Raw genomic sequence first — 7,422 nt, forward strand, 5'->3', positions numbered from 1 at the left:
ACGGGGCCTCCTTCCCCGTATAATGATATCAAAATATTCACGCTTCGATTATGCAAGGGCTTAGCCCCACTATAAGGAAAGTATTTATAATGGTAGAGCAAAGAAAGTTCTACAATCCCAATAGGGGGGGAAACCGAAGTGGGGGGAGAAAATTGAAATATAGCAAGCAAAAACCAGTACTTTAGTGTGTGTGTGTGTGTGTGTGTGTGTGTGTGTGTGTGTGTGTGTGTGTACCCGCCCTAACCCAGGAACCACACACAATGGGTCAGTAGTAGGCCCATTGTGTATGGGCCTACTACCTTATAAGAGAGATGAGATTCTCTTTCTGAAACAATAGTCCAGGCCAGTTATGCCTAATGAGAGCTTGTATGATAGTATTTTGGATCTGATTCTGATTAAATCCGTTATAGCAGTATTTTTTAATTAGTACAGATTTATCTTCCCAAGCCAAGGACGGGGTGGATGAAGAGTAGCAGATTAAGTAAAAAGACCAATACATGAGCAAATAGAGGCTATTGCTATTTCTTTTAATGAAATCTATGTGGGGTAGCTTAAGAAGATCCTTTCTCCAAATAAACCTAAGGTCATATCCACCTGTAGATGGGGAGTGAAGGGATATTCAAAGATTAAGGAATTGGACAGATTTTCAAAAATCCCCAAACAATGACGAGTTATCTGGGAGGGAAGTGGGCTCAATTTTTAGGTAGTGGGGGTCATCCATGTATCTAAAAGTATGATTAAATTGTGGAAGTTTTTAGTGGTCAATTTTCATGTTTTTAAGACACCATCTGTATTCAAAGAAATCAAGGTAGATATTGCACATAATTGGTGAGCAAGAGAAGCCCATAGGGATGCCAAGACATTGGTTAAATCAGCAGCCTCCTGAAATAATAGTACAGTTATTCAACAGCCAAGAAATATAGGAGCAAAGTTTTGATTCATTGAAGTGTAGAGGGTTCACGGAGTGAGATGCTTGAATCCATCTAGGCTTCTTGGATAGAAAAATGAAATGATATTTTCTCTTCTTAGCATTGGTAAAGGCTAAATTAATAACCTTGGCTACAACAGTCTTAAGGCCGAGATCCCCATTAAGTGGAATGTTTTCATAGCATTGTGTAATATCAGCGTCGATAAAGATGTGGAAGATATGTTGAGGAAGGTTAAGTGTGACTTCTATAGGATTTTTTGTTAACCAGAAGGGATTATATTGGATATTTAGGAAATCTTGGCAGATTCTCTGCTTATCTGCACAAATGAGCTCAAATTCTGTGAGGATAAGGTCAAGGCAAAGAGTAATATCTTTGGTAATATCAGAGAAGATACAGTTGGAGGCATCAGATATCCATCTAAACTTATGCTTCTTGAATTTATATGTAGGAAATAGTACTGGTAACTTAGTGTTACTTACCGAGTACCCAAGCTGTCCTAAATGTTTAGAAATCTTGCTAGAGATATTTTGAGATGTATTGTCAGTATGACAGAATTCTTTACCCGATACTCGATCCCGAGCGGCTTTTGAAGCCAGGTATTTGCACATAACAATGGGACAGTTGGAGCTTTTGTCAAGCCCGACCACAAACCATTTATCCGAGATTAGTTGAAAATCGAGAGCTAGTTGAGATCTAAGCCAAGAGCTATCAGAAGAAAGCCACTTCCTAGGAAGTTGAGAAATTCTATGAAAGAAGCATTCCTTCACTAATTCCTTTAAGTCCGGTAGGACTGTCATCTCCGGTCAGGGAGCACTCACAAGGTCAGTGAGGCAGCTAAGTAAAGGTAATAAGGCAAGGTAGGGTTTTTTTGGCAATTTAGGTATATGATTGAGGCCTTTAGCCAATAGCTTGCGTATTGTGGCATTATCAATAATGCTGAGATCCTGGGTGTAGACAAGGTTACCAATTGCTTCAAAATTCCTGCAGAATGTGGCAAAATGAATTCATGTACAATAAGGATTGCTTCTTGCCGAAGAAAGTCATTATTTAAAACTAATCCTTTTATAGGATGATGATATTTCCATCCTATGAGAATATTGTCAAGTAGTTTATGATTCCCAATTAGTAATTGACAGCACTCACAAAAAATATTTTTTGGTTGAATCTAATCGAGAAGTACATTGTGAAAGAGACAGTGTATGTAGATAGCACCACATTTCGGATCTTCTCTGCAGAGAATTCTTCTTCCACATGGGTTTGTTGAGACCTGCAATATATTCATGGTTAGATTTCAGGGAAGTTTCTGACTGCAGGAACCCTGCCTCTCCCTCTTGTAAAGCTACGAGTTTTTCCTCGATTAGACGAGGAGCTAGGTGTTAAAAAAGAGGTGAAAGAGTTGGGAGTAGCTAGGGAGTTAGCTCTTTTTAGAGCAGGAGAATCATCATCTTCAATACAAGGTTTAAGAAGACTAGTGATGAGCTTGATCCCTTTAAAGTTAGCATAAGTGGTGAGGTATAGACCGGGTTCATCTGCTTTAAGCTCTTTCAGAATATCATGCATAAGACCACGGAAGATATTAAAGGCAATTTGTGCAATCACTATCTGCTTAGCTTGTCCACCTAGCCAGGAGCAGATGAGGGACAGATGAAAGTCGATTGGTTTCTCTGCGAATAATAAATGCAGATGGTTGAGGATGAATCATATTGCATGATCAAACCACATGATTCTTGAATCACAGGAAGCTTTGGGGTCAAGAAATCTACAAGCACATTTCACGTAGGGGTGGAAGATATTCCAGATAGACTCAGTGTAGAAATCCGGGTTACTTTTAGCAAATTCCTTGTTCCCCTTAGTGCGTATGTATAATCCTGCATTTGAAGGGCATTTGGAGTGGTCGATGAGATAAAGGTTGAAAGGTGCTTTAATCAGCTCCCCTTTGTCCACGAACTGTCCACCTTTAAGAATCTTGAGTTTGCAGTCTTCCAAAGTTGAGGCAGGAAGGTTAGCAAGGTACACCCAGGTTTCACTAAGAATAGGAGCCAAGAAGGCTTTGTTTGGAAGAACGCATAGTTGATGGTCAACTCCGAGGGACTCAATTTCGATTTGTCTTACTGGTAAGACAAGAAAAACTTTAGAGATTTTTGGTACCATCTAAAGGAGGTTAACATCATTGAGGGAGAATATATTATTTTGAAATTCTTTTACTGCTTCTAGTGCTGCACTATCTCGACAGAAGATGCCCCCAGTTTGAGGGATGTAGGGGGTATTTGGTGTGCAAAAAATGAGGGGTTAAGCCCACATAATTTTCTAAGGAAATTAGACAGCTCAGCGCCAGAGGAGGAGAACGGGGCAAGCTGTTGCTGATATTGTGAAGCTAGGACAGGAAGTTGGGCAATATATTGGGACAACAAATTAACTCCTTCTAAGGAGTCATTGTCCAATGTAGCCAGAATTTTAACCCAGTCATTAAATGACAACATATGCAAGACAGATAGTTTTTTATCAGAGGCAAGTGCCGAATCATAAATAAGCTGTGAAGCATCCAAGCTGCTAATACATCTGAGGACAAGAGAGGAGGCCACAGAGAGGGGCTCCGAGGTTAGTTACAATCCTTGAGAGAGAGCAAGAGTCTGGAAAAATAGTGAGGTCAGTTTACATCTTCTTGCCATAGTATGTAATACATAATTTGGCCTTCCTAGCAAGGAAAGGTCTAGTTCTAGTAGCCAAGGCATTCTTTGGTTTATGGTCTTTAAGGTAAAGCTTAATCTAATCAAGAATCTTTGCATGATTCTCAGGGTTGTGATTAGTACTCATGCGAGCTGTCATTCTATAATGTGAGCAATCCTGAAAAAGAGGTGACATAAAATTAGCAAAGTGTCCAAATTATAATGTATACTTGGTCCTACAAACCTTCAACCGGCAAAGTCAGAGACTATGGTAGCCGTGAGCATGGAACTAGAAACAGAATCTAAAAGGGGCCACCTAACACCAATCTACCAATAAAGGATTTACAAACTGTGGGTCCAAATTAGAGCTCCATTCCTAAGACATAGGCCAGCATCCCGGTTTCCCCTAGAAAGGAAAAACCTTATGTATAGGATGTGTGTGTAGCTGTTTAAATCTTAACTAATAAGACATAATTGAGTTTTTACATTGAAAAGATAGCTGGCCAAGGAACAATGAACAGATAAGTACAAAAATAAATCAGTATCAAAATTATTTAGGTACAATGATTGTAGGAAAGAGATCCTCTTTCAGTTAGACCAATAGTAAAAGAACTTCCATGTTCTTCAGTGAGTACTTCATTTAAGTAAGGTTGCTTGCCAAAGAAAAGAAAACCCTCTCTACCTAGCTGGAGTCCAAAAAACCATATACTACTCTCTACCTAGCTAGTCCAAAAAACCATATAAAAGATAATAAGTATGAATGCTCAAATCCCTTTAACCATAAACCCATAGCATTGAGACATTCCAGAGTCCCCTAGTTGTTCCATATGCCCAGGGGGTGTTATCAATACACATTAAATAAGATGCAATAAGCACCATATTCGGCCATATAAGTAGCCATAAGGTACCATGTGCAACCATACTTAGCAACCATATCCACAACCATATTCGGCCACAACCCTTCTTAACATATTCACAACCACTTGGCCATATCAGCAGCCATATCCAGATGTAGCACCCATATTCAGCCGTTAGGCAGCCATAATGTACTAGGCACAACATATTTGGCCACATTTCATACCCTTCACAGCCATACATAGCCATATTCGGCCACTTAACATTTTAACCATACAACCGTATTCATCCACATGAGTATCTTGCCAGTGAACGTGAACTGTCACACAACGATCAACAAGTATAGACTGTACCTGAGTAAGATAAGTAAGCTTAATACCAAAACCCCAGAAGCTCTACATCATAGAAATGTAACCATAGTAGCTGCCCAACAAACATTTTGAGACCGTTTGACTTATACCGCAAAGGTAAGCCAATACGTACCATAAATTAGGGTCATAGAACAATCAGACATTACTTTTTTTTAAGGAAACACAAGACAACCATTAATCTGCATTGAGAAAGATCTTTCAATGTATTTTACTATGAATATACATCCCTACAACAATTTAGTAGACAAAATTGGAAATTTCCATTAAACTTGAAAGAGATAAAAAAGACCAGAGGCGCAGATACCTAAGGATCAGATGAAGTAGCCAACTATTTTCATAACTTTCATACATTGACTTGATATAGTGAAGAACATGCACGAGTTCTACGGCAATATCAAAAGGTGAATCACACCACAACCAAGCAGCTCGAACAGTAGTCCATATTGAATTCAAAGTCACCTGAAATTGAGTCGGAGCAGCTAGCTCCACAATAGCTTGCTTGTCTTTGCCTTTTGCCATAGAGCCAACAACACACACACCCTTCCGGGCTAAATCCTCACAATCTCAAGGTACAAACACCTTTCACTAGTACACATACATACCACAAAGACGTACACACTATTATACCGATGCTAAGTGAGCATGGAAGCTCATTTTTTATAGGCTTTGGATCTAGTAGCTACATTCCATTCATAGCATACATACCACAAAGACGTACACACTATAATACCAATGCTAAGTGAGCATGGAACCTCACTTTTTATAGGCTTTGGATGTAGTAGCTACATTCCATTCATAGCAGCAAGGTGGGTTAATCTTCAAGAGGGGGAAAAGCATCAGCGCCGCCTTGTACACACACACACACACACACACACACACACACACACACACACACAGAATGAGAGCGCAAGATATGCGTTGTATGGTAGATGTCGTCGGGGGGGGGGGGGGGGGGGGGGGGGGGCACCACATCATCAAGCTTAGAGGACACTGTATGCAGAGCCAAGCCAGCTTGCCCAACCCTTCCTTACCTCACTAGGTATTAGGTAATATATTAAGAATCCACCAACAATTTTCCTCTTTAAGAATTTCAAATCTTAAATACACACCCCTCTTTTTTACAAGAGATTTTGTAGGTCAATACAAGATATTGAGACTAAATCCCAGCTAATTATACTGAGGCAATGGTGATAGGCCCCTCCACTATACCAGAGGGAGTTAATCCTTGTTTTAACAGCAGCATGTAAATGTGTTCCAATAACAATATAACATATACACCAAAGAATCCTTTTGAATTACAAAAGACACTATAAATTATGTCAATGAAAAGGTGGTATAATTCCCATTCATAGTACAGAACAGTCTTTATACACAAGTGCTAAAATCAAGGGCCAGAAGATATGATAGTGCGTCATCTTCAAGCCAAGGAACTTTGAAAACCATAGTTGAGAAGGTAACCCTCACCTGCACCCATGGAAACAACACAACATTTAGTTAGCATTGGTACAGTATGCGGGTGATGAATGGGTATCCCACATGTTATAGATGTCACCCAACTAGATTGCTTTCAAAGATAAATAATAAAAAAGGTCAAGCTAATCATATATTCAGAGATGAAATCATTTACAAGGGGAAAACCATATGAAGCCCTTGTGCTTTAGAAGCTCTCATGAGTAGAAGAAGCTATTCAAGTGCTTCTATCGGCATATGCATGAGAGCAATACTTACAACCATCAAACAATTCGGACAGCAGTCCATGTCAATTCCAAAAGTCACCTGACAATGAGTTGGAGCAGCCAAGTCCACAATAGCTTTCTTATCCTTGCCCTTTGCCATAGATCCAACACTTAGCATACCCCTTTGCAGGTAAAATCCTCACAGTCTTAATGTACAGACACTTCTCCCAAATAAACACACCACCAATGCTAAGTGAGCATGTAAAGCTCACCTTTTTATAGGGTTTGGAGCAAGTGGCCACCTTCCTTCTTAGTCATATGGCAGGCCCGGCTTTAAGAGGGGGATGGTGTAGCAACACCGCTTTGCATACACACACACACACACACACACACACACACACACACACACACACACACACAAAGAGAGCACTTTAGAGTGCAGTATTGCCAACCCGTCAGGAGGGAACCGCCTCGCTATTAAGCAGAAGACGACATCATTTACAAAGCAGGGTAGCCCGCCCATAAACCCTTTAATAACTAAGGGTTAGGTACCATTAAGGTACCACCTAAAAAAATATTTTTGTGTGAATTTAAGCCAATTATTCACCAAAGGTTGGGGCCCAAGCCAACAGTTCCAGCAAATTATACCAAGAAAATGGCAACACGTAAAAACCAACCATACGAGTGTGTGTGTGTGTGTGTGTGTGTACCAATACCAGCACCATTATAGTCTAGTAGTACCAGTATTACCAGTACTACCAGTATCAATATTTGTAGTGTATAGTGCCATTACCAGCAACAGTCCAGTAGTACCAGTCAGTGCCAACGGTCCCCGAGGCCTAACAGCTCTAGTGAATTATACTAGGGAGATGCATAATTGAATTTTTACATTCAAAAGACAGCTGGCCAAGGAACAATGAACAGA

Source organism: Adiantum capillus-veneris, chromosome 13 (genome assembly GCF_014529385.1).
Source record: "Adiantum capillus-veneris isolate H3 chromosome 13, ASM1452938v2, whole genome shotgun sequence".
Taxonomy (NCBI): Eukaryota; Viridiplantae; Streptophyta; class Polypodiopsida; order Polypodiales; family Pteridaceae; genus Adiantum; species Adiantum capillus-veneris.